Source organism: Myotis myotis, unplaced genomic scaffold, assembly GCF_014108235.1.
Source record: "Myotis myotis isolate mMyoMyo1 unplaced genomic scaffold, mMyoMyo1.p scaffold_m19_p_20, whole genome shotgun sequence".
NCBI classification, from domain to species: Eukaryota; Metazoa; Chordata; class Mammalia; order Chiroptera; family Vespertilionidae; genus Myotis; species Myotis myotis.
In genome coordinates this window covers 17,286,985-17,309,726 of record NW_023416325.1, presented here as the reverse complement: position 1 = coordinate 17,309,726, position 22,742 = coordinate 17,286,985, and the positions used below count along the sequence as shown (strand labels likewise).

Here is a 22,742-nt window from a genome sequence, read left to right as displayed (position 1 = left end):
GCGTGCCCCTCGCAGATGGAAAGTGGAGGGGAACTGATACACTCTCTCTCTCTTGAGCACTCACACAGCTGCCGCTGCTGCCACGTCCTTGCCCAACTGCTGGGGCCAGCCATCACCATGGCAACCGCCAAAGGCCAGCGGGCCTCAGGTGCAAGGAGGGGCCGTGGCCACCTTGAGCCCTGGCCCTGGTGCCCTCTGACCATTCCTGACGCTGTGTCCGGCCCGGCAGCCTCTGGAAGTCACCCCCCCTAGCAGCTGGGTGGAGGGAGAGCCCCCCAAACAGACCCCACTGGCCACGCCCCAGCCCCTGCATCCAGGGTCCTCCTCCTGCTCCCCCAGATGCTGCCATCCTGAGGGTCTGGGGTCGTCCTCGCCCCAAGAAGGACTGGAGGCCCCAGCTCTGTGGGCGGGAGCAGCTTAGCAGTCACAGCTCTGGGCTGCAAATATTAATTATCTCCTAACGACTCTCCAGGCGGTCATTATAGCTCAGCTGCTGGCAGCTGTTCCTGCAAACCTACCCAAGGCTCCTCTGGGCAGAAGGAAGCTGCCCCGAGGCAGCGGGGTGGACCGGCCCTGGAAGCACGAGTGGGCGGGGCGAGCTGAGGGACTCTGGGGGAGACGGGGAGGAAAAGAATTCGGGCGCAGTGGGCAGGGGAGGGGCCTGGAAAGACAACCTAAGGCAGGGGGGTGCCCAGTCTTTATCCGCTGACCACCGCCTGCATTTACGGAGCATTTGCAACGTACCGAGCGCTTTCATACCTGGCTACTCGCAGCCCGGCCACAGCCTCACCTGGGAGCGGCCCGGCCCCACCCCAGCTGCCGCATCAGAGGCTGCGTTTAAACCGCTCCGGTGGTTGGTGTCCAGGCTGAAGTTGGAGAAGGGCAGCCTTAAGGCCTCATCCCATCCCAGGCCTCACACCAGGCGATGGGGGAGGGGCCTTTGTCTCGCCGCTGGACCGCAGAGGCCCTGAGGCTCAGCGAGTTAACTGGCCAAGGTCACCCAGCCAGCGAGGCGCTCCCCCCTTAGAACCAGATCCAGTTGTAGAACATTCCCAGCCCGGGGAGCCCCCAAGTGCCCTCCCCGTCCAGCCCCTCACCAAGCGGACCCACCACTCTGACTTCCTTTCCTCAAAGACCCGTTTTGCCTCTGACTGAACGTCAGTCCATTTTAGAATATTTTATCACCTTAACAAGAAGCCCGTTTCCTTCCGCCGTCATGGACCCCACACCCGACCCCCCTCCCCCAGCCCCTGGCAACCACCCAGCTGCTTCCTGTCTCTCTGGACTTGCCTGTTCTGGGCACGTCATGTGCACGGAGTCACATACGATGTGGCCTTTTGCATCTGACCCTTTTCACTCAGCACCGTGTTCCCGAAGTTCCCCGTGTTGGGGCGCCACGGCTTCATTCCTTCTCGAGGCTGAGTCTGGTTCCGCTGCGAAATGGACCGCGTTGATCTACCGCCCACCAGGGGATGGACGAGCACGGAGCCCCCTGGGCCCGCTCCTTCCGCTCAGTGTTCCGCGCATGCAGGCCAGGGTGCTGTGGCGGATTGTGGTCCATCCTTTCTCACTGCCGGGCGATGTGCCACGGAAGGAAGGCACCCTGTTTACTGCCCATTGTCCTGCTGCTGAGCATGCGGACCGTCCCCAGCGTGGCACGCCTGTGACTAAAGCTCCACACCTGTTCTTGTGTGTGTCCTGGGGTGACCTCGGGTGGCCTGGGTCCATCCAAGGGTGAGTGGCTGTGCGGTGGGAGGCAGGTCTGTGCCTGCTTAGCTCCCTCTTTAACGAAGAGCGAGATTGGGGTTGGAGCCTCCACCAAACTCTCATTAGAATGGTTTGTTCTCAGAACACTACTCTGTTCTCACTGTATTTGGTCTGTTACATTCACTCTCTCTCTCTCTCTCTTTTAATGTTTTTACTGATTTCAGAGAGAGGGAGAGAGAGAGAAACATCAAGGATGAGAGAGAAACATTGGCTGGCTGCCTCCTGCAGGCCTCCTCCTGGGGATGGAGCCTGCAACCTGGGCAGGTGCCCCGACCGGGAATTAAACCACCGGTGACCTCTTGGTTCATGGGTGAGCGCTCAACCACTGAGCCACACGGGCCAGGCTCGCTGCTGCTTCCTTACGCAGAGGCAGAGCGGCGTACTCCTCACGTCCATGTCTCCAGCACACGGGGAACTAAAGAAAGCCCGGCCAGGGGGCCTCGGTTTTCCTTCCAAGCATCGCCTTGCTCGGCCCTACAGGCATCGGAGCTGGAGCGCCGCCTGTGTGAGCTGTAAAGCCCCGCGCAGGTGGGAGGGTCCGAAGGCGGTGAGGACTCTGTGTGCGGGGCCCTCAGGTGAATTCCCCTTAGGTGGGGAGCAGCTATGCACGCCAGGACCAGAAGCAAGGAACCGATATGCAATGTTAGGGCACACTAACTCGTGCGTCCTTTGGAGTCGCCTGGCAGTGCGGCCCTGACACCAGGTGCTGTGCTCAGGTGCACTGAGCCCCTTGAATGCCCGGTCGCTCAGCTGGTTGGAGCATCACCCCCATACGCTGAGGTTGTGGGTGCGATCCCCGGTCAGGGCACATACAAGCATCAGCCGGTGCATACCTAACTGAGTGGGACAATAAATCCATGTAAACAGAGCCCTGCCTTCTACCCCGTGCCCTCGCTGTGTGACCTTGAACAAGTCATTTCTTCCCCCCCTGCCTCAGTTTCCTCACGTGCATGAGGAGGTTCTTCACACAGACTCCTATATCATCCCTTCTAATTCTCACACTAGGTTTGTGAATGCAAGGCACACAGTAGGCCTTCAGCACAAGCCAATGGTCATTGTTGTCATTATCTCCACCCTATACCCCCCGGCGGGGGGCAACCCTGCCCAAAGATGCCCCCGACGGCCACCAGGGCCTCTGTCTCCCGCCTGAGAGCGGCTGGGAGGCCGTGCCAATAGGTAGCTAGTTAACTAAATAAATGAACGAGGCAGGTCTACGCCGATATAAATCTTCGGAAGAGAACATTTAGACACTCCATATTCGAGCTGGATATCATTTAAATTACCAGGCTGCCTCCTCGGCCCGTATCCCTTATTACCGTGTTTTTAAAACTCCGAGCTTAATTGCACATTGCCACAGCCTTTACCCACGGCGCTTGTGGAAATTAGAGGCGCTTGCCTGCCCACTCATTTGCAGCCCGTCACTCCCTGGCCAGAATGGGGCCTGAGGACTGGGCATCAGAGGGACATACGTGGGAAGCAGGGGCCAATCCCACGGGCTGGGAGTGGGTTAGAGAGGGAAGGGACTCATCCCTCGCCTGCCTGCCTCTGCTTTGCCCCCTGATGGGCCGTTCTCCATGCTGCAGCCAGGATGATCCTTAAATATAAATCAGATGTCGTCATCCACCCAGCTTCGACTTCCAAATCCTGGTTAACTCTGATTAAAAGCCAAACTCGTCACTTTAGCCCTGTGAGCTCTGCACCCCCACAGCCTCTCTGATCTCCACTCCTATTACCTCCCACATTGCCTTGCTTACTGGGTCTCAGCTACACTGGCCTCATGCTGCCCCAGGACCTTTGCACGTACTGTTTGCTCTGTCTGGCTTGCTCTTCTCCCAATAGTGGGCTTTTCTACCTGCTTCGGAGGTCAAATCTAAAGTATGCCCCTCTCCCATACTGTCTGCTTATTCTGCTTTATTTTTCACAAAATTCATCACTGTGCGTATATATATATGTTGTAGCTATTTGTGGATTTGTTTCTTTGATACTCTCTTCCACGAGATTGTCACTCCCTGAGGGCAAGGGCTTGGAGAAAACGCAGTGAACAAAGCAGGGTCTTATGGTGCCTCTAGGGCAGGTACTCAGCCAGCGGCCACTAAAAGGTACATGGTTGTCATCATGGGTCCCATTCCCAGGGCGCCTCTCCCATTTGAACCTCTAAGTTTCCACATCCCATTCTGCAGAAGTGGCGGGCGGGGGCAGGTGGCGTGGGGCCATTTGACAGATGGGGAAACTGAGGCTCAGGGATGTGATGTGAGTTCCCAGAGATCACACAGTAGGTGGGGGGGTACCTGCCCCCCTCACTCTCTGACAAAATGTACCACACACCTCCCCCAGCAGGGCCGGGGCGGGCCCTTTACCCCCCTGTCAACCCATCTTCCTGCAGCTCTCTCCTCATCGTCCACCCCTCTGAGACTAGGGTGAAAGGTGCTTTGCAGTTCCCTGCACACTCCTCCTCTCTTCACAGTGCCGAGCAGAGCTGTAAATGTAAAAAGGTGAGAAAATATTTCGCTCGAGGTGGATTCAGGAGCCTCTGCGACATGCAGATGTGAGCGCTGTCCCCGGCTGGGCTCCCCCCCACACAGATCCCAGCACTGGGAGCAAGTGCTGCCTTGGGGGGCTGGGAGGGAGAGACAGACACAGGTCACACCAACAGCCGGCGACTGCTGTGGCCACCGGGGTTCGTTCCCCCTGGGGCCGCCCGGGAGACGGCAGCACGTGCCGCTGAGGGCAAGGACGCTGGGGTATTGCCAGGATTCAAATCCCGGTCAGTCTGACCCCAGAATCCAATCCACCTTCGTGCTCAACGTAGGAATTCCTTTTCGGATGTGTGAGCTTGATTGCCTCCAGTGGACGGGGAGCTCCCCACCTGGCACAGCATGCAGGTCCCGCTGGGCAGCTCTAACGGCATCTCCCTGCCCCCACGTGAGGCTCCCGGCACCCGGCGGGGCCCTGGTAGGAGAGAGGCCGAAGAGCCGGCCCTGGGCCCACAGGTGGGGTTATTTTGAGCTGCAGTCCCTCCTATTCTAAATTCCGCATCTTCGCTCTCAACTACCCCGTGAGGCACAAAAACTCAACTGACCTCTCAGAGGACCTGGGGGGGGGGGGGGGAGGGAGGAGACAAGGAAATAAGCTAAGAACACCGGGCACCGTCCCCACGTGACACACACTCCAAACACAAGGAAACGCGCCTTCTTGTCAGGATTTTATTAGCAGCAGGAGGTCGGAGCTATTTTAAGAACTCCCAGGGTTCCGAGCAGGGAGGAGCTCCCCACCCCTCCCCACCCCTCCCCACCCCCGGCATTTCTAACACATTAAAACGCACCTGCAGCCCACACTGAAGCAACTCCGTGAAAAAAACACTTCGGGAGGATTTTGTCATTTTACTTGAAACGTCAGTATGACTTTGGGCTCCGAACGTTGCTCTTCCCAGACCAGAGCTGGTCATTTTCCCCTTCGGGTGCTGAGCTCTGTGGGGGGGAGGCCGTGGGGAGGCTGAGGCACGGGCAGCCAGGGCTTCTGGCCTGCGGAGACCCACGTAGCGGTAGCAGCTGCGTGCGGCCCGCCCGGGTCGGGCTCGGCTGTAAAACAGAAGGGGCTTGGGGAGGGGGGAGTCGTGGGGGAGTGGAGGGGCTGCACTTGGCTGGGGCTGGGGCTGGAAGGCCGGGAAGGGGGTGGGCTACCTGCTTAACTTCTCGGCTGACGGTTCAGGGCCAGAGCTTCGCTGCAGTCTTATCTCCGTCCTCGGCATTTTTCTTTCTGGGCAGTGACGTTAAGAAGCCCTTCGCAGGCTCTGATGGGGTTTGGTGAATGTGGCCTCCCTATCGCTACTTAACATGCGCGCTAAAAACTCGATAAATAGCCACCGTCACTTGCAGATTAGCCCTTCACATGACGAAATGATTTATCTAGAAGACGCGTCTCCTCTCTCTCTCTCTCTCTCTCTCTCCCCCCCCCTCTCTCTCTCTTCTCTCTCTCTCTCCCTCCCTCTCTCTCTCTCCATTCCTTGGCTAAGAATTTAGTCATCAGAAAGTAAGGGAGGAATGAGGTGAGACTGGTGATGGGGCCGGTGAGGGAGGGATGCAGGGGGAGGGGAGGGGGAGAACGTGAGTGTGAGGAGATGCTGGGGCAGGTGGCGCAGGGGGAGAGAAAGAGGGAAATGCAGGGAGGGCTGGCAGAGAAGGTGGGAGAGGAAGAGAGAAGTTAGCGACAGAAAAAGAAGAGACACCAATTGAGACGGGAAAATAAAAGCACAGGCGAGAGACACAGGTACAGAGAGAAGGGAGAGGAAAATGGAGAGGGAGAGGATGAGACGGAAGTTGCAAAGAGCTTCAACACGCTCAGACCCGAGAGAAGAAGAGCAGCCGGCAGCGAGGGAGGGAAACCCGCGGAAAGAGAATTAAATGTGGGAGCCTCCATGCCAGGGGGAGGGGGGTCCCCAGGGGAGTCAGGTGCTGCTCCCAGGCCCCCACTGACCAGGCCAGACCCTGAGCTCAGGTCCTGTCCGAGGTGCTCCCTCCCCATCCAGCCACAGGGACCCGCTGTGGGGAGGAAGGTGACCATACTGGCTCCTCGGGGGCCTCCCTCCTTCGGGGCCTCCCCAGCCGGGCAGTGTCACTGGGAGAGAGAGAAAAGGGCTCACTTCCTGCCTGGCCTCTCCTCTTTAGTATTTCCCGCATACACACACGTTTATAGCAATCTCCATGAAACATAACTATATATGTACAAATCTCCCCTCTGCAAGCCCGGGAGATAACAGGCCTGGAGCAGAGGCTGCCGATAAGGAGATTAGGGGGCTGGCTCATTTGTTGTGAGCCTCTCCGGGAGGGAGCCTTGCTCTCAGCGGCCGAGGGAAGGTTATCTAAACAGGCCCGGGCTGCCTCCCCGGCCCGGCTCCCCGCCGGGACATTAATGGTACAAAGAGCGAAGACAGGAGGGCGAAGATGAGTTATAATGATTATTTGATTATCTTGGGCTTTAACAAACCCAGCCAGTGCGTCTGGGTGTGAAAAATTAGCTGTTCTCGCGGCGGCAAATTTCACAGCACTGGGCCGTAGATAGCTTTTCCTGCACAGAGGAGGCAGGCGCTGAGCTCCGGCTCTGGGGTGACAAGGACACCCCGACTTCTCTCGAATGTGGCCCAGCAGCCCCGGTCCTCTGGACAAAATAATCGCCCAACAATTCAGGATCAAAGAATGCTCTGGTTCAAAAGCTTCATTATATGTATTAAACATATAACTCTATCTTCAGTCTATACATGTATATTCAGTCTCTATAGGGAGAGGGTGGGAATCTATAGAGAATGGACTACAGCACTTGCTTTAAAAAAATTTTTTAAATAAAATTTAAATTAAAAAAACAAACTGAAACGACTTGGTTTATGGGCAGGGGCAAACAGCGCGTCCCTCTCGGACTGCATGGCCCACCACGGTAGCCACACTCCCTGGGGCTCTGGACTTGGCGGTAAACGCAATGTTTGGAAGACTTGATAGGAAAAAACAAAACAAAAAGGGAATGTAAAATATCTCCTTAAAGGAATCTCTGTGCTGATTGCAGGTTAAAATGAAAGCACCTGGGGTGTTGGGTTAAACCACGCCTGTTAAAGCTCATCCACCTGCTTCCTCTTACCTTTGAGAATGTGGACGCTGGGACGCTGGGAATGGCGTGTGCCCCCCGCCCTGTCCTATTTCTGCCGGACGGGGCTGCTTTAGACTCGGGGCTGGTGCACCTCAGGGGCTTAGGCAGCCCCTCCTCACACTAGTTTGGTTAAAAGGGCCACACATGGCCCTGGGGGGGCGGGGGGAGCGGGGGGAAGCACAGTTGGTTAGAGCATCCGCCTGATCAGCCAAGGTTGCTGGTTAGATCCCCGGTCAGAGCTCATACAGGAGCAACAAACAGATGTCTCTCTCTCTCTCTCTCTCTCTCTCTCTCTCTCTCTCTCTCTCTCTCTCTCATCAATAAATTAGTGAAATTTGTTCCAGTGTCGAAGTGCTGGCCTGGATGGCACAAAGGTTAGCGAAAGGCCAAGGCCCTGAAGCCTCGATCTGGGGGTGACGGTCCCCGCGCTGTGCAGGGCAGACCCACACCCTGCGCAGGCCAGGCCCCACCGCTTCGAAGAGATGGCGAGACTCCTGCGTCTTTCAGAGCAGTTTACCCCCCGGGCTGGTGGGTTCAGCTAGACTTTGTTGGTCAAACACTTGGGGGGTATATTCTTCCCCTCTCCCGCCCCCACGCCCACCCCACCCCGCCACCGGCTCTCTCCTGCTCAGACCCCGCCAGGGTCATAACACTTGGTCTGGGGTAGGAAGGTTTTAGGAAACAGCCCCAAAGAGGAGGGATCATGGGTAAAGCCAGAGGCTGCCTGGGACTAGAGGTCTGATGGATTAAGAATACTTTCCGCCTCCAGGCTCTGCTCTGAGTACATGGCTCAGGCGGCCTCCTTGGCTGAGCCACCCAGCTGCCCCCGTCGCTGCAGAGGTAACGCTCACTGAGCACTTCCTCCTGCCAGCTCTGTGCTGCTCTGGGCGCTCGTCCCCTCGTCCCACCCTCACAGTCGAGGCAGGCAGATCATTACCCCCAGCTGACCGATGAGGAGACCGGGGCTTGGAGGGAGAGGTGCCGTGATTTTTCCCAAGGTTGCCCTGCTGATGGGGTTCATGTCCTCTAAGCCACGATAGTGGAGGTGTTCCATCCCCCCTGCAAACCCAGGGCTGTGCAGGTTGGCTGGGGCACATAACCCCCGCCATCCAGGTGCTCATAGCCCTTCACAGGGCCAGTGCTCTCCCATGTATGGGCAAGCCCAGGAGGAAACAGAGAAAGCTGGGAGGGCTTCCTGGAGGAAGGGACATCCCTCCAGGTCGGGAAGAAGGAGGAGAAAGTGGCATGGCAGGACCAGGAAGCAGCATGAGCAGATACAGGTCCAGGCCTGACTGGTTGGTCCCTTCAGGTTTGGGGTGATAGTCTGGGTTCCCCACCTATTGAACGAAGCTGCAGATAGCTGCACTCACCCACTCACTCACTCAAGGGCAGCTGCAAACTTCAACCGAGATATTAGGCAGGAAGTTTGAAAAGTGGAAGTGGCCCGGCTGGTGTGGCTCAGTGGTTGAGCATTGACGCATGCACCATGAGGTCACGGGTTTGATTCCCGGTCAGGACGCATGCCCGGGTTGCAGGCTTGACTCCTGGTAGGGGACATGCAGGAGGCAGCTGGTCGATATTGATGTTTCTCTTTCATTGGTGTTTCTATCTCCCTCTCTATTCCTCCCTCTAAAACCAATTTAAAAAACATATTTTTTAAAAAGTGGAAGTGACCAGTGCATATTATTGTCACTTATGACCAGCATCACCCCTTATCGACCCTCAGTCCATGCCTCTTCCAAGTTTGCTCTTACCCTTCTTCCTCTTTTACTTCTGCACAAAGGAAGAGAAATCAGCAGAAATCTGGGCCACGCCATGTTCGTAAGAATGGACTTTGGCATGGGACTGTCCTGTGTGGCCTCGGCAGTCACTTCAGCTCTCTGAGCCTCAGTTGCCCTGTCTGTAAAATGGGTGGTCACGCTGCCTCTTTTCTAGGTGAGGATTACATAGGCTACTACCGGTCAAGATGCATAAAAAGTGCTCACTAAATGCTCCTTACGCAGCCCCAGTGGTGGAGACAGCCACCTGCCACCCAGCATCCGTTCCCCCGTCTCCCTTGCTGAGGCACCGGACTTTTATTCCGGGCGGCACTGGGCTCACTGGACCGACTGCATTTCCCAGCTTTCTTTGCAGCTAGATGGGCCAATGAGATGTCAACTGCAGTCAGAGTGGGGGGCTTGGGGGGCTCTTTAAAAAGAGCTGCCCCAACTGAATGAGAGCCCTTTATCTTCCCCACCGGCCCCTCCTTCTGCCTTCTTTGAGCCTAGAAGGATGGAAGCTGGAAACTGGACACCTCACTGGGGTGGACCTCACAGCCTGGACCCCCACCAAAGGCCCCAGGCAGGCGGCCGGAGCCACGGCTACTTATGAGCAAAGACAGATGGAAACGAGCCACTCGGCCTAAGCAATCGGGGCCCTTTCCACGGACAGCACCAAGCGCTTGCAGCACATTATCCTCATTACTATTATCACCATCATTATCGTCATTATTATTGGACAAAGCCGGCCCTCGGGTTTTCTTTCACCGGCCCGAGCCCCGCCACACCTCCCTCCCCAAGACACCGCGGCTTCCGTCCCTGCGTTCTCTCCCTCTTTCTTCCTTTTATGTTCTCTGCCCACCCCCACCCCCCCCACCGCCGCCACTGTCTCCTCTCCCCTTTCTCCTTCCTCTTTATTTTATCTCAACTTGCCACAAATCTGTTCCCCTGCAAAGCAGCTGCCATCTTTGTTCTGGGCCATTATCTGTGGCAGCGCGGCCGAGAGGGGCCGCCGGGCAGACAATCACCGGGTAATAGAGTGTCTGCGAGCTATTGTCGAGTGTGTCCGAGCCGATCCATCACCCGCCGCCCGACACGGCACAGGCGGCGGCCCGCAAGCCCGCCAGGCCACTCTTGGAATCTCTGGCCGGCCCCTCCGCACGCAGGACCACGCCGGGACGTGCTGACCCTGGCCGCTCCCCCCTGGCCTGAAGGGCGCGGGTTGCTGGCTCTCAGAGCAGGGACGTGCTAAGAGCCTCATGGCTCTAGCTCATTGGATCGACACTCCATCTATCGGGGAGGGCGGCTTATTCTACCTGATTTTACAGATGTGCACCTGCAGCTCAGAGAGGGGGATTCATTTGCCCAGGGTCACACAGCACAGTAGAAGCATAACTGGGACCTGACTCCAGGTGTGCCTGCCCCAGAGCCTGTGGTCTTAAACATCAGGTCTTAAACGCTACCCCCCAGAACCGGCCTTGGCAGGGCAGCAAAGTGCTGGGTGCGTTTGGGCCCCAGGAAGCTGGGCCAGGACCTGCAGGGCTATCTAGACCAGTGATGGCGAACCTATGACACGCATGTCAGAGGTGACATGCGAACTCATTTTTTTGGTTGATTTTTCGTTGTTAAATGGCATTTGAATATATAACATAAATATCAAAAATATAAATCTTTGTTTTACTATGGTTGCAGATATCAAAAAAATTCTATACGTGACACGGCACCAGAGTTAAGTTAGGGTTTTTCAAAATGCTGGCACGCCGAGCTCAAAAGGTTCGCCATCCCTGGTCTAGACACTGACCGTGCAGCCGATGTAAGAGACGGACACGGCCTTGCCCATCGCCTCGTCCTGGAGTTGGTGGTCCGTGGGAACACGGGGGAGCGTGGAAAGGAGTATTTGTCAGGTTTGGCAAGAGTGCAGTGGCCGCCGGGTGTGCCTCCCAGCTCTGCCGCTCAAGCTGCGTGACTTTGGTCAACAGCCTCACCTCTCTGTGCCTCAGTTTCCTCATCTGTGATGATGACAGTTCCTCCTTCGTGAAATTGCTGGCGGATTCAATGCCTGGTGTGAGGGTATTAGCACTTAGGTATTAGATATTTCTATTCATTCTGGTCCTATGGGGGGGGGGGGGGTCCAGTGTCTTATTTACATTATGCCATGTACCCCCAAAACAAGCCCAAGAAAGCGGTACCATTATTCTTCCAATTTTTCAGATGCAGGAACTAAAGCTCAGAACCTTGCTTGAGATCATCCAGCTGGCAAAATAACATGCTTCCTTGTGCCTTCTTTAGGCATTCATTGAGCACCTGCTGTATGTCAGGCTTTGTTCTAAGTGCTGCAAGAGCCACAGAAAGTTGGTTTTGTGAAGTGGTTGGCTTTGTGAGAACCCTTCTCTCTGCTAAGCAGTTCAGCTCAGCTAATCCCTCCGCAGCCCTCAGAGGTAGATGTCATTGTCCCCATGTTACAGATGAGAACACCGAGGCATCAGGGAGGTTAAGTAACTGGCAGAAGAGTCAATAAACAGGGCATCCAGACTGTGCCCTGGCAGTGTGACTCCAGAAACGGAGAGACACAACATCGCCTTGCCTGAGACCGCTCCTGCCCGTCCTGAGCCATGGTCTAGAGGAGAGGGGTCAGCTGTGGAGGCCCCTAGTGAGGGTGAGGAGCATTAGTGCCACCCCAATGGAAAATGACACCCCAATGGGCACTGGCAGGCGGAGGGGAGCTCAAGTACAGGCCACCGAATAAAGGCTTCCAGGAGATGGAGGAGGAGGAGAAGGAGAGGGAGGAGGAGGAGGAGGAGAAGGAGAGGGAGGAGGAGGGGGAGGAGGAGGAGGGGGAGGAAGAGGGGGAGGAGGAGGAGGGGGAGGGGAAGAGGGGGGGAGGAGGAGGAGGAGGGGGAGGGGAGGAGGGGAGGAGGGGGAGGGGAGGTGGGGGAGGGGGAGGAGGGGGAGGGGAAGAGGGGGGGAGGAGGAGGAGGAGGAGGAGGAGGGGGAGGAGGAGGAGGGGGAGGAGGAGGAAGGGCTGAGTGCGGACCCCTGAAGTTGATGCCGGAGTCAGGCAGGGGCGTCTTGAGCACCTTGCGGAGCTGGATGGGACTCGGAAGAGAGAACCACAACCTTCCGGCCATGAGTCTGAGCTCACCATGGGGGCTCTGCTGGAGGAGAACCAGAAACCTTAAATGCACTCCGGGCCCTGGCAGGTGTGCTCAGTGGTTACAGCGTCGGTCCCTGCACCGAGGGGTCTCGGGTTTGAATCCTGGTCAAGGGTATGTACCTGCATTGCAGGTTCGATCCCCGGCCCTGCAGCCCACCATTCTCTGTGCACTTCCTGGTTCCAGACTCTGTGCACCATTTCTCTCCATCTCTTCCCATCACCCTGTGAGAGAGGCCCCAGGACCATCCCTGTTTTACAGATGAGGACACTCAGGCTGGAGGTAAAGTCGCTTGCAAGGCATCTGACTGCAGAGCCCACACTCTCGGCCACAGCAAAGCAGAGGCCCCTCACCTAGCGCCTCCCCGGGGCTGGGGCAGAGTCTTCCCCTCCGGCCACAGCGGAAGCTCCTTCCCTCCTGGTGGCCTCGCCCTGTCCGGTTCCCGCCTCCCTTTGCCGCCAGCTCCGACTCACCCCGCGGCCCGCTGAGGTGCGCCCGCTCCTAGGAAGCGTTCCTGGCCACACTACCCCTTTCAGAGTCGCTTCTGCCGGCGTCAGGGCGCCCTGTGCTGGCCATTTCCCTGGGATTCTGGATGAATGAGCTGGTCCTGGGCGCCGTTTATGAGGCACCACGTCTACTCCAGGCAGATACAACGGAAGTGCACTCGGAGCATTAGAGCGGCGATCATCACACTGACCGCCACCCTCGTGTCAGGCCCAGCCGGACGCCAGGCGTGACGGCGACAGTGACTTCCGTTGGGACCGTTCCCTGAGCACCTGCTCTGGACGCTCAGGTGGCTGCAGGGCACGAGGGAGCCCACGCCGGCCCAGCGCCCTCCAGCCCCTGAGCCAGGACATCGAGGTTCACCCAGGAGGCCCGGAGGCACCCGCTTCTCTTTGTTCCCCTTCCCACCTCCGTCAGGGCCTCTCTGACCCCCCCCCCCCCCCTCAGCGGGACTTGCCTTTTCTCTCCATTTCCCCCCAGGGGCCCCGTTGCTCTCTCCCCTCCCCTAGGTGGGCACACAAACCTTCCGGTCCCTGCACAGAGTCCCTGGGGAGAGCAGCACCACCTCTGTCCTCGGCTCCCGTGGGTCCCCCCCCCCCCAGCTGTGTGGGGGTCGAGGACTGGGGAGGCCTGCTGCTCCCGGGAGGTGCAGGGAACCTTGGCGACAGCAGGGGGGGCTGGCTGACCGGAGAAGCCCTCCCGGACACGTGCCCGCTGCGGGAATGCCAGGGCGAGGAGAGGGCAGGGGCCACGGAGAACATGGGGGACCCTGCAGGCCCCAAACCAGAGGTCTCATGGACTGGGGAGGGGTGGAGGGGTAGACGGGCGGGTGTGAGTTCATGGATAGGGTGTGTGTGTAAGAGGGTCGGGTGGGGTGGGGTGGGGTGGGGTGGGGTGGGGTGCGGTGCACGCCGGTGTAAGAAAGCCAGATATGAGAAGACGCCGAGACTCCTGGCTAACCAAGTCCGAGAAACACACATGCTTAAGCCCGTCGCCCCGACGCTGCTTAAAAGCAAATGTAAAGACATTTATCTATACTTTTCTTTCTCATTTAAAAGCAAGAGTTGCCGCGATGTCGGGGGAGGCGGCCCGCGCCAGCCCGACGCGGTAATTAACAAAGGCGCCGGGTTCGGTGCCTCCGTATTTACTGATCTGTGCATGCACACACAAGGTGAGATAGGATGAATGGCTAATTTCCCAGCGGCTTTTGCTCCTGCTTGCTGCAAAGTTGTGAACAAAATGACTGGCCATGCATTGAACTGGCTTACACAGCTCTCCATATGGAAATTAAGATAATCCAGGGCCCAGCTTTGTGTCTCGGCGACGGCGGGGAGCACGGAGGGAGGGGGCGGGGGGCGAGGCTCCCGAGCCTTTCAGAGGAACAGTTTACCACGCGGGCTGGGAGTTTAGCTGGATTTTGTTGGTCAAACACTTGGGGGAATGTATTCTTCCCCCTCCCCCACCCCCACCCCGCTCCGGGCCACCGGCTCTCTTCTGCGCAGACCCCACCGGGGACATAACACTTGGTCTGGGGTAGGAAGGTTTTAGGCAACAGCACAAAAGAGGAGGGATTATGGGTAAGGTCAGAGGGCGCCGGGGATTAGAGATATGATGTATTAAGAGGGCAAGACTGCCAGGAACACTTTCTGTTTCTATGAAGCCTGTGTTAATTGCTGGGGGAAATCTCTCCCCCTACACATCCCCTCCTACCGTCTCCTCTCCACGCTCCAAATTCGGCCTCTTTCTTGTGTCCTTGCTGAACTCCCCTTGTTCCTTAAATCTTCCTGCTCGGCCCCCCCGTCTCCTCCTAGCCACGGCTCTTCCGGTGGCTTAGGGTGTAACGTAAAGGAAGAATGTTCTGGGTGAGGCGATCCGGCGTCGGGGGTGAAGTCTGGACCCCCACTTCAGAGCCCTCCTGGGTCCACACCTCGTACCCTCTAACACCCACACAAGGTATATGTGGGATTAGGGGAGTCCCTCAACCTCTGGGAACCTCAATTTTCTAATCTGTAAAATGGGAATCAGAAGTAACATTGGCTACTTCCCTCTCTCTCTCTCTCTCTCTCTCTCTCTCTCTCTCTCTCCTCTCTCTCTCTCTCTCTCCCTCCCTCCCTCCCCCTGCTAGGTTGGGTGCCGGGGATTGGCTCCAGCTCCGAGCAAGCTCCCTCCTCTCTGAAATGAGAACCAGAAGCAGGGAAGTCAACCAACAAGCAAGATGATGGCGGATTGTGAGACTGAGATGAGGGACATCCACAGGGCATAGTGACTGCAGCTAACACGGGGTAAAGATTAGGGCAGGAGGCCTGCAGGAAGAAATCAGGGTAGGCATCCCTGAGGAGGTGTCCCCATAGTGTAAACCGAAGGCTGAGAAGGAGCCAGGCTTGTGAAGAGCAGGAGCCAGGGAAGGGTCTCCAGGCAGAGGGCCCAGCAAGGGCAAAGACCCCAGAAGGAAGGAGCTGGCATTTTGAGGAGCCGGGAGGAGCTGGGTGTGGGGGTGCAGAGGGAGCAAAGGGACACCACGGGAGGTCGGCTTGGAGAGCAGGTGGGACCTGCGTTAGGAGCGTGATTGAATCCGAAGTGCGCGAGCAGCCACTGGAGGGTGTCATGCAGGGAAGTGACAAACAGGAGCCCATTTGCATCGTTACAAGCTCACTGCGGAGCCGGTTGAAGAGCCCATCCGAAGGGGCCACAGGAGAGGCAAGAGGACACCACAGGTCGGTGTGGCCTCAGGAGCACAGACCCTGGCCCGGCCGTGTGGCTCAGTGGTTGAGCATCAACCTATGAACAAGGAGGTCACGGTTCAATTCCCAGTCAGGGCACATGCCCAGGTTGCAGGCTTGATCCCCAGTGGGGGTGTGCAGGAGGCAGCTGATCAATGATTCTCTCTCCCTCTCCCTTCCTCTCTAAAATCAACATATATATATATTTTTTTAATTTTATTTTTAAAGAAAAGAAAGAACACATACCCTGGAGCCAGGTGCCCTGGGTTTGGAGACCCAGCTTCTCTGCTTCCCAGTCCTGTAACCCAGGGCATGTCCCCGCTGGCTCAGAGCCTCAGTTTCCTCCTCTGTAAAATGGACACGGTGACAAGAACGCCCACCTCATCATGGGCGAGGAGCTTTGAAACAGTCTCCACACCAAACAGCTAGGACACACCCCACGCGTGTGAAGTGCTGATGCGCATTCACTACGCCTGTTATTCTGGTCCTTCAGGCCCGAGATGGCGGTGCCGTGACAGCGTGGGTGACGTGCAGACACTTGGGCAGGGCGTGTTGGACCTGAGCGAGACTCTCTGCTCCCCTGGCTGCTCAGCTGTGGGTGGAGAAGCTATTCCGTAAGCCTGGTCTGCGGGAGGGAAAGGTGAAAGGTTCTTGGTCAGCCGTGGGCAAACTACGGCCCGCGGGCCGGATCCGGCCGGTTTGAAATGAATAAAACTAAAAAAAAAAAAAAAGACCGTACCCTTTTATGTAATGATGTTTACTTTGAATTTATATTAGTTCACACAAACACTCCATCCATGCTTTTGTTCCGGCCCTCCGGTCCAGTTTAAGAACCCATTGTGGCCCTCGAGTCAAAACGTTTGCCCACCCCTGTGGTGGACGGTACATTTTACCCCAGACCAATGGCCTGCAGGCTCGTGCCGTCGGCGGCTGCATTCCTGGAGGCGAGGGGCATGGCCTGGGCACCTCTACGCTGGGGTGTCCCAACCACAGCCGCAGTGGGTTTGGGGCCGATGATTCTGTGTCGTGGGGGCTGTTCCGGTCGTGGCGGGCGGCTTGGCATCACCCCTGCCTCTACCTGCCGGGCACCGGGAGCATGTGCACTTGCACCCGTTGTGACCCACAGAGATGTCTCCAGACGCTGCCAGATGTGCCCCAGAGGCAAGTCGGCCCCAGGTTTTAGAGCCGCCGCCGCGCCGGGACCTGGTCAGCCCCCACGCACCGTGTGGTGTCACTGTGGACCGCACGCTTCAGGCGGAGCCGGCGATGGGCAGAGCTCGCCCGAGAGCAGCCCAGAGACAAAACCTTCCTTGGAAACGAAAAGGCTCTTGGAGGACGTCCTCTGGCCTTGAAAGATGAAAAGGCTGTCACTTGGAAGGGAGCCAGTGAGCACAGGACGCGGAGAGACAAGGAGAGCCGCTGAATGCAATTCACAGCTGTCCCACGCGGATGGGGGTGGCCCGGGAGGAAGGGAGCTCCCCGTCGCTGGAGGCAGGCAAGCCGAGATGTGACCATGACCACCTGGTGGGGAGGAAATACCATGTAAAACAGAGATTTCCACCCCGGGACCTCCCTCACGCGCAGGGAAACACTTTCTCTTCCAATCCACTACCCACCCGTGTTCAAGGCGCCGCTCACTTCCCCCGCGGCTTCCTGCCTCGTCTTCCCACGCGGGTCCCTCCCTCGCTGCAGTCCGAAGCGCCAGCGGTTCTCCCGAGAGCCTTCAGGCTGCACCTACCAACGTGACCGCGAGAAGAAATGCAAAGCCTTGCTCTTGGGGCCCATGAAGCCGCAGCTTCCAAAACAGAAAGAAAACCAGACGGACACAGGAGCCCCGGTCTGACCGGGACAGATGGGCGCCAGGTCGCAGTTCCTGGATGTGGCTCGGTGGCTGAGCATCGACTTTGGAACTCGGGAGGTCACCGTTCGATTCCCGGTCAGGCCACATGCCCAGGTTTTGGGTTCAATGCCCGGTCAGGGCATCTTTGGGGAGGCAGCCAGTCTCTCTCTCTCTTTCTCTCTCTCCCTCTCTCTAGAATCAAAGAAATAGAAATTTAAAAAATCCTCAGTTGAAGATTTAAAAAAAAATTTCTGGAGAACTCATCTCTTTTCTATTCTAACCTCCGCTGCTTCTTCCACAGAAATATCACCACATTGAAAGCACTTCCCCTTACTTCTTCCTGTAACCCTCAAACGTACAATTTTGCCTGTTTGACCAAAAAGGAAATCATTCAGATTGCTTTTTAAAAAATATATATATATATATATATATTTATTGATTTCAGACAGGAAGGGAGAGGGAGAGAGAGATAGAAACATCACTGATGAGAGATTATCATTGATTGGCTGCCTCCTGCACGCTGGGGTTCGAGCCCGCAACCCGGGCATGTGCCCTCGACTGGGAATCGAACCCAGGACCCTTCAATCTGCGGGCCGACAATCTATCCGCTGAGCCAAACCAGCTAGGGCCGGATTGCATTTTATGTGCCTGGCCATTTCTTTTGTTCAGAATTAAAACGCTGAGGTTTCTCTAGGCCGGTGCTAATTAATTTTTAATACTGTGTAGGCTTTAAATGCATGACCATGCGTCGTGTTTACATTTTACAGTATGTTCCTCTTTTGTCCTCTCAGTGGTACTGAGATACAGCTGACACATCACATGTGGAAGTTGAAGGTGTACAATGTGATGATTTAATACATGTAAATATTATGAAATGTTTACCACAAAAGGTTAGCTATCACATCCTTCATCCCATAATTACCATTTTTTGTTGTTGTTAGGGTGAGAACAGTTAAGATCTCTCATAGCAACTTCCAAGTATGCCATACAGTGTTATTAATGTTATCCACCATGCTGTTGAACTAAAAGGTTTTTTAGTTGTAAATTTGTATTTTAAAATGGAATTCTATATCATGAACATAAATGGGGAAAAAAAAAACAGTTTCTCTTGCCACTGGTTGGTGGTCAATGAACAAATAAATACGCTGCTGTTAATTTAAGCCGGATGCTTTCACCTGCCGAAGGTCCCAGCCTGTTTCTGATATCTCTGCGTCAAAAAGGGAGGTGAGCCCTGGCTGGTGCACAGTGGTTAGAGCGTCGGCCCACGCACTGAAGGGTCACGGGTTTAATTCCCCATCAGGTATTGGGGTTGCAGAGTCAATCCCTAGCCCCGGTCAGGGCGCATGCTTGGGAGGCAACCAAACGATGCGTGTCTCTCTCTCTCTCTCTTTCTCTCTCTCTCTCTCTCTCTCTCTCTCTCTCTCTCTCCCTTCGCTCCCTCCCATCCACTCTTTCTAAAACAATCAATGGAAAAAATATCCTCCAGTGAAGATTAATAAAAAAAAAAAAAAAACGAGGGAGTTGAGCCATTATTAGAAAAGTGTTAATGACCTATCAGCACCCATGGAGCCAGTTTCCTTGCTGGAATCCCGAGGTTGGGGAAAGACAAGAGGAAAGAGGCGTAATTTCTCACCAGGGGATGCAAGCTCATTTAAAGCCGTGTCCGTGACCTGCTGAGGGTGTGTCCTGTCCCTTAGGCAGCTCTGTCCGATATGGTGACCACAGCGACCTGTGTCTGAGTGCGTTTAACTTCATTCAAACTGAATAACAGGAGAAATCCCGTTAAGTCTCTCGGGCCATATCCCACGTGCCCCATGGCACTCATGAGGCAGCTGAACAGTACGTGGAGGGGCACAAGGGGACATGTCCACCCTCATAGAAAGTTCTAGGGAGCCCTAGCCGGCTTGGCTCAGTGGATAGAGCGTCAGCCTGCGGACTGAAGGGTCCCAGGTTCGATTCCAGCCAAGGGCACCTGCCTGGGTTGCGGGCTCGATTCCCCAGTAGGGGGTGTGCAGGAGGCAGCCGATCAATGATTCTCTCTCATCATTGATATTTCTATCTCTCTCTCCTTCTCCCTTCCGCTCTGAAATCAATAAAGAAATATTTTTTTAAAAAAAGCAAAAACGAAAAGAAAGTTCTAGGGAGCAATGCTGCTCCCAAGTGTTCCTTCCGACTCGGGGTTGGGGCGGGGGCTTCAAAACTACTTTCTCCAAGTGCCCATGAGAGGGGTCAGGCCAGCCGCCCCTGGAGACCGCGGGGAGACAGATGGGCCGAGGCTGCGACGAGGCAGATGGGGCTTTACCTCCGGCCTCGTCCAGCTCCCCAGCAGCCCCTCCCACCTCTGGCCCTCGGAGAGAAGCCCCTCTGGCTGCTGAATCCCTGAGGTCAGGGCCGCTCAACATCTCTTCAGGGCCTCGTCCCGCTCCCACCAACAGCCTCCAGAAAAGCCAGCCCAGCCCTGCTCCATCCACTGATGCCCTAGAGACAGATCGGGACACTTCTGTGGGCCCTGGCCGGTGTGGCTCAGTGGCTCACCCACCCGCACACCAAAGGGTCTCAAGTTCAATTCCTGGTCAAGGGCACGTACCTGGGTTGCAGGTGAATCCCAGGCCCCCGTCGGGGCATATGCGGGAGGCAACCAATTGATGTCTCTCTCACATCAATGTTTCTCTCTCTGCCCCCCTTCCTTCCACTCTCTCTAAAAATCAATGGAAAAAATATCCTTGGGTGAGGATTAACTGGAATAAAAAGATACATCTGTGGGAAAGGGAAAAAGGTAGCTGGCTTGGAAATTAAGATTTTTTCCAAAGTGGTCACTGAATCTCCTTGATCATCCAAATCTGTCTTTCCAGTTAACTTACGTGTTCACTGTCACCTACTCAGTCCTGTCAGTCGTTGTTAACCCTTTTTTCGCTCCTTAAGAGAAACGCATGGCTGGACTTGGAAGCATCGCTGCTCATTACCTCGGTTCAAGTCCTAACTCAGCCCCTCGGTAGCTGTGCAACCTCGGCCAAGTCACTTAACCTCTCTGAGCCTCAGCTGTTCAGCTTGTGAAATGGAAAGTCATAGTAATACAGGGTTGGATGAGGCATCATATGTTAAATGCCTGGTACATGGTTAATGGTAAAAAGAAAATATTGGTTCTTGTTGTATTTATTTAATAGATTAAGCAAGATATTTGTGGATACCCTTTGTAGAATATAAATAGGTACCAAAACAATAAAGATAGTGGTGGGAATGTTGCCCTTAATAATAACTTCTCAACTTATTATCCAAGGGGAAGCTACTCTTGGGCGCCCAATTTCCCAGATCCCGAAAATCTCTGAATCCCACCCCCCCCCCCACCACCATTTCAAGATCCATGTGGTACATCAATATCCAGGGCTCTACTCCCAAGTTCAGGGGGCTTACAAGTTCTCTTTCCCTTGAAATTAAGTGTGGCCATGTGACTATGTTTGACCAGTTAAATATGAGCATTGCTTCCTGGCCAAAGTATTTAATTGCTGGTGCTTACTGCCCACTGTTCTTTTTCTGCTGCATGGGTGGTAGAGACATCTGCTGAGATGGTGGTGTCCTAGAACGGTGACTGCCCCCTCCAGCTGGGTCCCTGCCTGACTTCAGTGAGCAGCTGTGCACCTGCTGACGGGTCCTGGACAAGTGAGATGAGTGAGAAACGAGCCTTCATTGTTTTAAACCAGGAGATTGCTGGACTATTTGTTACAGCGGCATGACCTAGCCCATCCTGACTGATACAAGGCAGTTAGCCCTTCCCCAATGGCTGCACATTAGAAGCAGAATTGAGGCTTGCTCCTAAATTGACCCTGTACCTTGCACACCGTGCTGAAGGAATGACCAGCTCTAGGCCCGCCGAGGCCATTAACCCTCCCAGAACTTCAACCCACACCCGGACTGTCATCCAGCACTTCGTCCAAACATGGACCCAGTTGGGAAACTAAGTCTCAGACCACATCAGTCAAGAGTTACAGCCAGAATCCCAGCCTTTGACCAAACCTCCCCCGCCCTGCCTGCACCAAACGCCTGCCAAACATTACACGGTCTGGCTGGAGTCCAGACATGGATTAGGGATGACACTTCTAAAAACCCACATCAACAAGCAAGACACCACAGAGAATTCATGCCCGCCTTTCCAAACAAGAGGAGCATCTTGCTTTCGCAGAGAGCCACGCTGCTAATTATGCAAAAGCTCTCCTCCTCCTCCTCCTCCTCCTCCTCCTCCTCCTCCTCCTCCTCCTCCTCCTCCTCCTCCTCAGGAACAGAGGCCAGGTCTTTGAAATACGGCACGCGATGTTTGGGTTTTAAGAAAACTAAGAAAATAATTACAAGGCTCTAAATTATCTGCTAAATGAAATTGTTCTTCAGTAGACTGTCGAGTTTATTTTCTTTTTATTTAATTTATTTTGTCGGCTTCAAGTGTTGTTTGGGGGCTAAAACCACATTCTGTGCTAATTGTGTAATTTGCATGACATTTGTAATTTCCCTTATTTGAAAAAAAGAAAAAATAGAGCAACCATCACAGCAAAGCTGATGGGAAATGCCCTGGTCTTTGGCCGTCTCGGGGCTGGGGGGGACATTGGGTGCCGGTGTCTGGCTCCCTAGAACAGGAAGTCGGAGGGGCGGGGTGCGGACCTGGCCTTTGGGTGAGACTAACAGCGTACAGGGAGGCTCCAGAGGGAAGCCTTGGCCCTGCCCTTGACACCATGGTGACCCACCCAGGGCCAGCCTTACGCTCTGGCCTTCTGATCTCTGTGTGTGTTTTCGTAAGTAATACTTTTGTGTGCTTTCCTTTTCCAACAAACATATAATGGGATTCATTTAACAAAACCTTCGCAATGTGGCATTTGTGATGATGCCACCTCCCCCCGCACCACCCCCGTGGGGACCCACTTCTGCTGCAGCCACAAGAGCGGTGCCCTGGGCCCAGTCCTGGTGTTGGGGCAAGATTTCTGGGGGGTGTTTCAGCCACGTCAGAGGAGGGATTGTCGTTAAGGAGAGGAGCATTTTAGGGGCTGCGTGCATGGGGTCACTGGTAATGACATAGACCTTGGGGATTTCCTGAGTGCGTCCTGCGTGCCCGGGCTGCCCGGAGCACTGCGTCTCTGCGATCCTCAGGACCACGCTGTGAGGCGGGAATTGCCTCGACGACCACTTTGCAGACGTGTCAGTGGAGGCGCAGGGGTCTGTGACCCGCTTCGGGTGGCCCACAGCCAGGAAGTGGCAGACCCTGGGTGGCAACGTGGGCCGGCGGCCTCCACAGCCCGCAGCCCAGTCACCCCTGCGATGGTCACTTCCCGTGGATCTCAGCTCTGCGTCTGGAAATGCGAGGCCTTGATTTGGAATTTTACAGGAA

At 55.6% G+C, this 22,742-nt stretch overlaps 1 long non-coding RNA gene across 1 annotated transcript; it reads right to left on the bottom strand.

Annotated features, from left to right (window-relative positions):
• Positions 1 to 5,127: 5,127 nt before the first annotated feature.
• On the bottom strand, positions 5,128 to 5,634 carry LOC118678486. Its single transcript, XR_004974909.1, has 2 exons — positions 5,448 to 5,634; positions 5,128 to 5,362 (listed from the first exon to the last, which is right to left on the bottom strand). It is a non-coding gene; the product is annotated as an uncharacterized LOC118678486 (long non-coding RNA).
• Between the last annotated feature and the right edge of the window lie 17,108 nt (positions 5,635 to 22,742).